Source organism: Heliangelus exortis, chromosome 1 (genome assembly GCF_036169615.1).
Source record: "Heliangelus exortis chromosome 1, bHelExo1.hap1, whole genome shotgun sequence".
Lineage (NCBI taxonomy): Eukaryota > Metazoa > Chordata > Aves > Apodiformes > Trochilidae > Heliangelus > Heliangelus exortis.
This window is the reverse complement of record NC_092422.1, coordinates 35,775,652-35,785,921: the sequence shown is the minus strand read 5'-3', so window position 1 is coordinate 35,785,921 and position 10,270 is coordinate 35,775,652. Positions and strand designations below refer to the sequence as shown.

Genomic DNA, 10,270 nt, shown 5'->3' with positions numbered 1-10,270 from the left:
CTGGATAGATAGAAAGAGAAAGAGAGAGAGAAATAAAACTCACATAATTTCTGGTAGTATGACTTGTCTTTGCAAGGAATTTTATGTCTCTAAAATACTGGTCATTCATTAATTCAGCTTTTGATTGTACTAGTGAATAGTCATTTTCCAGGTATATTTTTCATAACTATCTCTGTTGATTCATATTTCAATCAGTTCTTTGATAGGGTATCATAGCTGCAGTTTCTGACATTGCCCTTGATATTGAATAACATCTATTTAGATTGATGTGAATTTAACTGATAGGTACAGAGAGATCAGTTGGTAGTAAACACAAGAAACAGAGTGAGCTCAGAGCTATTTTATGACAAGATATCAATTATTTATTTTTTTCTCCTTTGGTTGTATTTCTTCTTGGTTTTGTTGTGGGTTTTTTGAAATATATTTGTATATATATTATTTGTTTTTCCTTATAAAGATATTGTGGCTTTTTTATTATTACAAAGAATGATTTTGCTGGGGTTTCATTAGCTGAAATTTATCCACATATAGAAATTTATCAAGCAGATTTGTTATCTTGCAAGGTTAAGATAGTGAGTATAACTTAGTAACTATTCTCACAAGCGTACTTGGTACAAAGTGCTTAAGAAAAAACACAAACAAAACAATTGGTGTCTTGAACAACTTAGTGTTCTCATTTGAAATACATATTAAGAAGAGTTAATGACAGTGGCAAAGTCAGACTAAGACCTATAGTACTATGAAGAGCTAAGCATGTAGAGTCATATGTTTGTATGAAAGACTCAAGTCAGTATGCAGAAGACATTCTACTGGAGGATGCCTTCTCCTATTTAGCATAAATGCAGTTTCTTTCACATTCATACTAAATCAAGAGGAAGCAATGATGATAGGGGTTGCCAGTTACCACAAAAATACAAATGTGGATTCCTCTGCAGGGAAGCAACAGATTTTTCAATCTGCTGCAACTTGAATCTTGATGCTGCACTCAAAATTGAGCGATCACTTAGATAAACACAATGTTGCTTCCTCTGCATGTGAAAAAACATTATCAAAACTGCTTGCAATTTTACAAGAATATCTGGACCTGAACGTTTTCTAGCTAGCGGTATTCCATAGTTCTAGAATTGTAAATGTGTATGTCTTTATAGAAATTATTATTTCAAGTGTATGATTCTGCTCTGTACATAATGTTAATAAAATTGCTAAGAAAAGTCCATACTAGACTATACTGAGTTACACTGGGAATCTCTATCTGAATTGGAGACAGGTTTGGTTTTGAATTTATTTTTATTTCCCGATAGATTTAAAATACCATGACACATCATATAAAGAACTTCTTACATCTTGATCCTGTCTAAAAGCTGTGAACACAGAGTTTCTGCCAGCTTTGATATGATCAAAAAGAAAAAAAAACCTCAACATTTTGCAGATCAATAGCCATCTAAAATATACACTATATATGAATTTAAAGATCAACACAAGTATACAAAGGAAAAGGATGATATGTCTTGATTCTGTCTGCCTGCAGGAAGTGACTGGAGCACACAGCAAGCATCGGAAATCTTCCTGACTTTAGGTGTTGAAGAAAGTATACAGCAAGCTATATATTCTGCCACACAATACTGACTTCAGATAATTGTTATACCATTTTGGGAATATGGGGGCTAAGATTTCAAAAAAAAGAATCTAAAATTACCTGTAGCATTAACCAACTTTCTCTTCAGGAAAAGAAGAAACTGTAAAGGCCAGAGAGAAAGGAAGCAATAGAGGCAGAATGAGGTTAGAGTGAAGAACCCAGGGAGCAAGTAAAGTCAAAGAGCTGGGCACAACAGGGAAGATAGGTGGTTTATGAAAGAATCTAATGTCTGTAGAATTTATGTGCTGTGTAAAGAGATGTGAGCCATGACAGTATCAGATTTGTGGAAGTAGTAATGCAAATGAAAACTTTGAATATAAAAGGAGACATGCAACTGATAGAAATACATCTTTGTGATGTATTATGCTCTTTCATAAGGAAAGTTGCTTTGTTGAATAGAAGTTATGTGTCGTGCTCTACCATCATGTTCAATGTAAAATATTAACATGGTATCACTTTTTTTTTTCTATTGCATTACTTTCACTATGCATAAAAAAAATTCTTTTTCCCTTTTATGCTTAGAAGTATCAAGAGGTTTTCCAAGGGTTAGAGACCTATGACACCAGCTGCAAAAGAAAAATATTTTTGAGAGAAACATAGTCCAGTATGACTTAAAAATACTACCAATAATGGCCAATTCCTTGTCAAGATTTTTATATGACTTATTTTATTCATAAGTAAAATTATTAAGTATTAAAATCTCCAATCTTTGGCCTTCAATTCCTAAATGTAATACTGTGTAGAATGTGTAAAAAAAAAATGTTTACGGTGGAACTATTTTCCTAAAATTTACCTGGAACACTACTGCAATGAGTGGGGTTGCATCATTTCATTTGATCTGCTGAATATGTGTAGATGTTTTCCAGATTGTCCAGTTGTATCACATTATAAACAAGTCTAGAATTTGTATGATAATTACCCAGGTTAAAAATTCTCCTCTATGAGACTCCTCAGACATATAAAAGATGCTTATGACTTAAGTATCATCTGTGTTTTTTAAAAATCTCTAAATACTTAAGCCACTACTTTAATTCTTTGAGTTCTCTATGTTCATTCAACTACTGGATCTGTTCCTTCACAACATATTTAAGGACAATTATTGTGTTTTATTTAGAGATGCTATGATAGACTGTCATCAGCTTACTAACTTATCCTCTTTCATCCTTTTCCGAGTCTACTGATTATTCTATGAATCTTTCTATTCATTGTGTGCTTGCCCTTTTGACTCATAACGGAACTTACCTTTCATTCTTTGTTTCCACAGGCTTGCTTCAGACACAAGAAATAAAAACTGTCAATGTGTTTACTGTAAAGTCAACTCATCAATTTTGTGATAAGTAATTGGCCTTCAATAAAGATTGTTTTATCTTTACAATCTAGAGGACAAAAGAGATTAAATTTGAAGGAGAAACATTGTGTCATTTTTGTTGAGGGGAAAGAAAAAGAGAATGATGCAAGAACCTTCTATATATAATTTTAAAAACAGATTCATATAAGACTGGGTCTGGGACCTCATTGAGTAGAATTTAAAACAACGGAGAATTAAAATAATCCAAATTTAAAATGCCAGATACAAGATATGTTTTGATGCAGTCTTCTGATTGTGGTCAAAAGGCAATGATTGACTAGTATATTGTGACTCTACCAAGAACTAGCGATGATAAATGTTATACCTTAAGATAAAATAACAGGGAAAAAAGGCACTTCAAAGATCATAAGAACTCCTGCATTTATTAAAAATCCTATTGATTTCCTGAATGTACAAGAATATCTAGGACTGTGGACCTAGCCAGATAGGTTCCTTTCTTACTTTCTTTTTATTTTTTTATTTTCAGGTTGGAAAAGACCCTACATTACAAAGTTCTCCAATAAACCATATCCCTCAACACCACATCTAAATGACCCTTAAACACATCCAGAGATGGTGACTCGGTCATTTCCCTGGGCAGCCTATTCCAGTGTCTGACCACTCTTTCTATGAATTTTTTTCCTAATGTCATCCAGAGATGGTGACTCGGTCATTTCCCTGGGCAGCCTATTCCAGTGTCTGACCACTCTTTCTATGAATTTTTTTCCTAATGTCCAGTCTAAACCTATCCTGTTGCAGACTGATGACATTCCCTCTTGTTCTATTGCTAATTACCTATGAGAAGAGACCAGCATCAACCTCTCTACAATATCCTTTAAAGTAGTTATTGAGAGCAATGAAGTCTCCCCTCAGTCTCCTATTCCTCAAACTAAACAGTCCCAGATGCCTTAATCTTTCTTCAGAAAATTTATTCTCCAGGCCCTTCACCAGCTTCCTTGTCCTCCTCTGCACTTGCTCCAGCACCTCGGTATCTCTTTTATATTCAGGTGTACAAAACTGGACACAATACTCAAAGTGTGGCCTCACCAGAACTGAAAACAGGGAGACAATCACCTCCCTGCTTCTGCTGGTCACAGTATTTCTAATACAAGCCAGGAGGCCATTGCCTTTCTTTGCCACCTGTTCACACTGCTGGCTCATATTCAGCTGCTTGTCAATTAGAACACTCAGGTCCATTTCTGCCTGGCAGATTTCCAGCCACACTGCTCCAGTCCTGTAGCTTTAAATGGAGTTGTCACGGCCCAAGTGCAGGGCCTAGTACTAGGCCTTGCTGAAGCTCACACTGTTGACATTGAACCATTGGTACAGTCTATCCATGTCTCTCTGTAGACCCTCCCTATCCTCATGCAGATCAACACGCCCACCTAACTTGGTGTCATCTAAAAATTTACTGATGATACACTCTAGTCTAGATATACAATATCTGCAACCTTTCCCTTTCCTGATGGATTGTTCCCTCTCTGCTGTGCTGTATTCCCAGCCGATACCTGGGAGGTTAAAGTCCCCCACAAGAACAATGGAAAGTGTCTCTGAAATTTCTCCCAACTGCTTATAGAAAGCTTCATCCACCCCACTGCTTTGGTTGGGAGGTCTATAGCAGACTCCTACAGTGATATCAGCCTTATTGGCCCTTAACCTCATACAAATACTCTCAACCCAGTCATCACTATACTTGATTTCCATGCTCTCCTAGCATTCTCTAACATACAGTGCCACTCCACTGCCTCTCCTTCCCTGTCTATCCATCCTAAGGAGCTCGTAGCCATCAACTGTGGTTCTACAACTTTTACCCTTTTCTTCTCAGAGATCTTATGGATAATAAGGTTTGAAAATACTAATTTTTTAATCTCTATTTGATAGGAATAATACTTCTTTTAAAATGTATACTTTTTTTTCAAGTACACATGGAATGTTTTTAGTTATTTCTACAGCTGCACAAAGTATGAGGTAAACTTTATGCAGCCTTCTATTCCCTGTTCCCCTTCAAAATTTCCAAACCAACAGAAGAAGTTTTGTCTTTCTCTAAACAGCTTTCTAGTGCATTGGGTGTCTACATGAAGTTCAGTCACTTTTAAATATGAAAAGCATCAAACAGAACTGCCTCACTGATAACCTAGTAAACCCTGAATCATTTTTATATACAGGCTTAAATCCTTTATCTAAATACTTTAGAAAGAAGCCAAGATGAAAATAAATTATGTGACAAGAGGAAAAAGGGTTTCTAATAACTGCACTTTGCAAAACTTTGTGTCTTGAGTTATATGCTTAGTACATAAATATGAGAACAAGCATAACACCATAATCTATTATATATGATTAATAGGACAGCTTCAGAAGATTCAGTCTCAAAATATGAATCAAAATTTTAGTTTGGTCTCAAGTAACTGCTTATTTATTGAAGAATAAGTTATTTTTCACAGACCACATACTTAAAAAAAAAAAAAAGTCTAGTAATTAAGTAATAAAAGAAGATTTTAAAATTTACATTGGAGTGTCTAAATCTTCTCGTGTTTTCATGAAGAAGCAAATTCCAGAGGCTCAGAAATTACTTCACTGGGAGATTAAGATACACTAGAATGTGCTTTCAGTAATCAGCAATGATTTTCAATGGACATTCCAAAAATTCAATTATCAAAAAAACAGTTATTGGAAAAAGAATTGTATGCAACTACAATGAAGTTCAGTTCATTACAGAAATCTGTTAATAACTGCATGTAATCAACAAGATTAATACTAAATAATTCCACATTTTAAAAATAAAGAAAAAAAGTTTTAGCTTTTAGTAGTTTTCCTGTGTTCACTGTATGAGCTACAAGAGTTCATTTTTCCCCGGGGGAAAAAAAATCATATATATGTATATATAATATATATATATATATATATACACACACACATACATATATTAAAAAGTTCATAGAATACTTGATATGATCTCCTAAAAAACCTCATACCTCTACCTTTTTTAGTTTCTTTATAAGACTGAGGTGTTTACATATCATAATCAATTAACTGGTGGATATTGTTACTCTAAAATCTGGAAATCTGATTTTCAGCAGAAGGGAACTTGCTACTCAAGGATAGTAAAAAAAAATAAAATTATTCCAATTAATGTTTCAATACTATAGAATTCCAAATTTTCTAAGATAGAAAAACCTCATTAAAAAGGTCAGAATTATGATCAGAACTTTCCCAGTACCTTTTCCTTTTCTTCGGTTGTCTCCTTATTTTCCCACAGTCCCTCTGGGCTCTAAGGTAAGCAGTTTCATTCTGCCTCAGGAAGTGGGATGAAGACATGAAGTACTTGCAATGACTTAGCAGCAACACCATTTATTTGCTGGGAGGAGTTTGATACTTATAATAGTAGTAGTTTCCTCCCCAAGTCTTAAATTCTGCTTTCTTTTCTTTTGGTATGATTCCTTCCCCTGGACTTCAATTTAAAGATGCACAGGTTTCCTTCAGACTTATCTTGGGGCTACAGATACACTGTGATTAACTGGGGTTAGCAGGTGATACATCATATACACTATCATATCCATACTGCCATATCATACCTGGTACAAAGGAATTGTAAAAGCTAAAATCAGCTCAGCCCAAGACAAACTCAGACAGACAGTGTCAGTCAGTATAATATCTATGGCCTTCTAATAGTAAATGTAAAGCAGTATTTACTGAGCTGGAGTGCTTTTCACCTTCACATTCTGTAAACACAGACAAAACTTAATACTTTGTAGAAAGTCTAGTGTTTTATTACCTGCATAACTTAGTAGATTTTTTTGTTCCTGATTTTCATAGTTCCCTACCAAAATCTGTGGTCACACACTGATAATTATTTTTATAAGTCTCCTGTTTCTCTTACACGATAATACACTGATTTGCATTTGTTTTGATCTTTACTTTTTGTTCTATGTGTTTTACTTGGTACTGATTTCTGTATTCCCCTGCTTCCTAGAAAAAGATCCAGTTTCACTGATTTCAGGCTCAAAATTCAACAGAAATACTCCATACAGCCACTCTCCCATTTTCCCTCCTCAACAGGATAGCTTCAGAAAACAAGATGAAAGCTCATTGGTGGAGATAAAGGCAGAGAGTTCACTTACTAATTAATTTCATAGGCATATTAGAAAATTAATTAATTGCCTGTTAGAATAAATACTTAATTAGTGAGCTAAGTGTTAAAATGCAAAGACAACATACATTAAAATACCTTTCCTTTCACTTTCCCATGCTTAGCTTCTCCACAAGCTCAGCTTCGCAGCAGGAGACTCTCCTCTCTCTCCTTGATACTGCCAAAGTTTACATTCAAACTCTTCAAGGAGGCAACATGCAGCACAGTAGGTTGGGTTCAGGATACAGAGGTTTGCCTCATCATTTTCCTACTTTTCAGATGGGTCATCCATGGACTACAGTAATTTCAGAGGTGCACCTGCCTCAAGCAGAGGCTTATCCATAGGTTACAATCCCTTCAGAGGAGTGCTTGTTCTGCCTGGGAATACCTCCTACTTCTATGACTTTTTTCTTTCTTCTTTCTTCCTCCTCTATCACCCTAGCAATTTCTGCCTTTTCTCAAATTAATTTCTCCCAAACCACCACCACATTGTCAGAAGGACTCAGTTGTACCCTGCGGGGGGGGTCAGGTGGAGCTAGTTGGAACTTTCTGTCAGGCATGGGACAGCCCCAACCCCTCCTGCAGAGGTAACCCTGCAGCCACTGCTGCCACTGCCTGGGCACTTGCACCAAATACGTTGGCGTTTTCCAATTATATAGGACTTCCATGAGATTTCAAAGATGGTTGGTATTTTTCCTACCTTTTTTTCCCATCTTTTGGTATACTTTTCTGTTTGCCTTTTGTTCTATGGTACTGAACTAAATGACTCTAAATACTATTGCTGCTTTATCTTCATTGTTAGCATCATCTTCATTGTTAGAATCAAATTTTCTTGAATTTGTAAACACAATTTGACTTTAAAAAACAATATAAAAAAAACAGAAGGCAAAAATAAAAAATCTTCAAGGAAGCAGCATTTCCAAAAAACTTCACATAACAAAAGTATTCTGGAAGTGTTGATCAGGGAATGGCTTTTTTGCTTGTTTAGTTTTTACAGTTTTAACTTGCAACAAATTAACTTGTAAGTATATTCTAGAGCATTTTCTCCCCTCATATCTTTTTATCACTGTTACAATAAGTTGTCTCTGATACGAAGAAGTTTAAAAGTAAATCAATCCTAAATTGTGAAAACTACCTCCTATATATTCAGTGTAATTAAAGTCTACTTGCTTGAATTGGAGTGAAACTAGATAATTTTTAGTGAATTCTTTCAAATTGCAAGGAACAACACAAAAATTTACAACTTAGATATTTCTGCCTTTTGTCTACATGAAGAAATGCTGAAAAACATCCTGCTGAAGTGCTTCAGTGGACTAGTGATATATGTGCATCTAATCTTTATTAGGTTTATGAAGTTGATATATATGGATTAAAAGAAACTAATCAAGACAAATTTTTGTCACCTGCCACCCAGAGATTTCCCTTGGGTATTATAAAAAGGGAAAAAAAAAATGGTTTCACTGCCTTCATTTTTTATTTTAAAATATTTTCGTAGTGTTCCTGGCTTTCAAAATGTACACTGAAATATGTTTGTCTTATTTATATGGTGATTTTCAGTTGAAGTTATGATTCTAGTGGCAGAAATCAATATTGATCTTACCAACTGATATTAGAAATAGTACACTAAATGATGAATATCTAAGGTTTTCATATAAGTTCCATCTTTTGCCTCTCCCAATTAAAACATAAATCATTCATCTATACATTTTCACACATAATTATGTAGCTGACTGCACTAAATGTTGCCCTAGCATCTTCTCTCATTCTTTATTACTTTGGATTTTCACCATAGTCCTATATTTCAAAGATATTTGAAGAAAAACTCTTCTGTGTCAAGAAAAGAATTTTCCATCAGGGGTAAGAGAGTGGTTGAAGTGAAAAAAATAGTCAATTCACTGCATGCAATTGAATTATTAATTTAATTCAAACCTAACTTGAGTTTCCCTAACACCAAGAATATATTTAAATCTATTTCTGACTGGAAATTTGAGCCATTCAAGACAACTATATAATTAAATTAACACATAAATCACATTTTAAGGAAAATGGCTCAGTACTTGTTGGCCCTTCACATACATACGATTTATAAATTCTTCTTTACTATATATTAATTTCTTATGCATTTACTGTATAAGTTAAACATTATTATTTGCCAGTTGCATTTGATTATAGGTCTGGTGATCTGAGGATTTTTTTTTTTAAATAAATAAAAAAACTCCAGATATATAAATAAACAAATAAACAAATAGATTTTCCCATAACTCCTCTATACTTTAATATGAATGTTTGATTCTCAATCATTGCTCTATGAATCGTATTGAAAGCTAACTTTCTGTATTCAGAAGCCAAAACCAACAAAGTAAATGCCAAACTTTACAAAGTGTTGTTTAAGTTGGTATTAAACTTAGAAATAATAGATTAAAAATTATACAGCTGGGGATAACATTTATATGAAGATATTTGGTAAGAATAGTCCAGAACAATCTAGACACTGATATACATAAAGAACTTTGCCACTTGTTCATACTATTAAAAAAGGGAGATGCTTAGAGTGGTTTACTAAACACATGATTATATTTAGAGAAATTTTATTAAGATTACTGTACCAAAAATTGTAATGCATTTTGATGCAACTTATTTCTGGTTGCTTGTCAGCTATTGATTTGATACACATGAAAACATTTCTGAAATTGATTTGACAAAAGTCTATTGCTATAAGCATTATTATCTGCAACTATCATTTGAATTATGATAGTTCTCTAGATGTCTGAAAGTCTCTAAATAATTACTTTACAAAAAAAAAAAGAAAGGTATAATTATTTTTCAAGTGTATTCCTACTGTGTTTATGCATATTCAGCAAATTAACAGTAAATAACATTACTGCTACAAAATTTATTCAATAAAGACACCTGCTGTAATTTCAGACATATTAGCGTTCAGACATTACAAATATTTCATTAAAAGAAAGGGTAATGATTAAAAGATTAATGTATTTATGGTCCAAATAATCTTTAAATTGTTTGCAAAACGATAAACAAGATGTAAATCAGAACTGTGAGATATGATTCCTTCCCCAGCAAGCATGTGCATATATACAGATACACATATGCACAATTCCTGTGCACTAGTTTCTAAGCAATGTATCTTTAGCATTGTCAC

The 10,270-nt window shown here is 33.9% G+C and overlaps 1 long non-coding RNA gene across 1 annotated transcript; it reads left to right on the top strand.

The window, feature by feature from the left end:
* Positions 1 to 1,526: 1,526 nt before the first annotated feature.
* Positions 1,527 to 3,011, top strand: LOC139791813 (uncharacterized). The gene is made up of 3 exons (XR_011724031.1): positions 1,527 to 1,588; positions 1,725 to 1,805; positions 2,901 to 3,011. It is a non-coding gene; the product is annotated as an uncharacterized lncRNA (long non-coding RNA).
* The last annotated feature ends 7,259 nt before the right edge of the window (positions 3,012 to 10,270 follow it).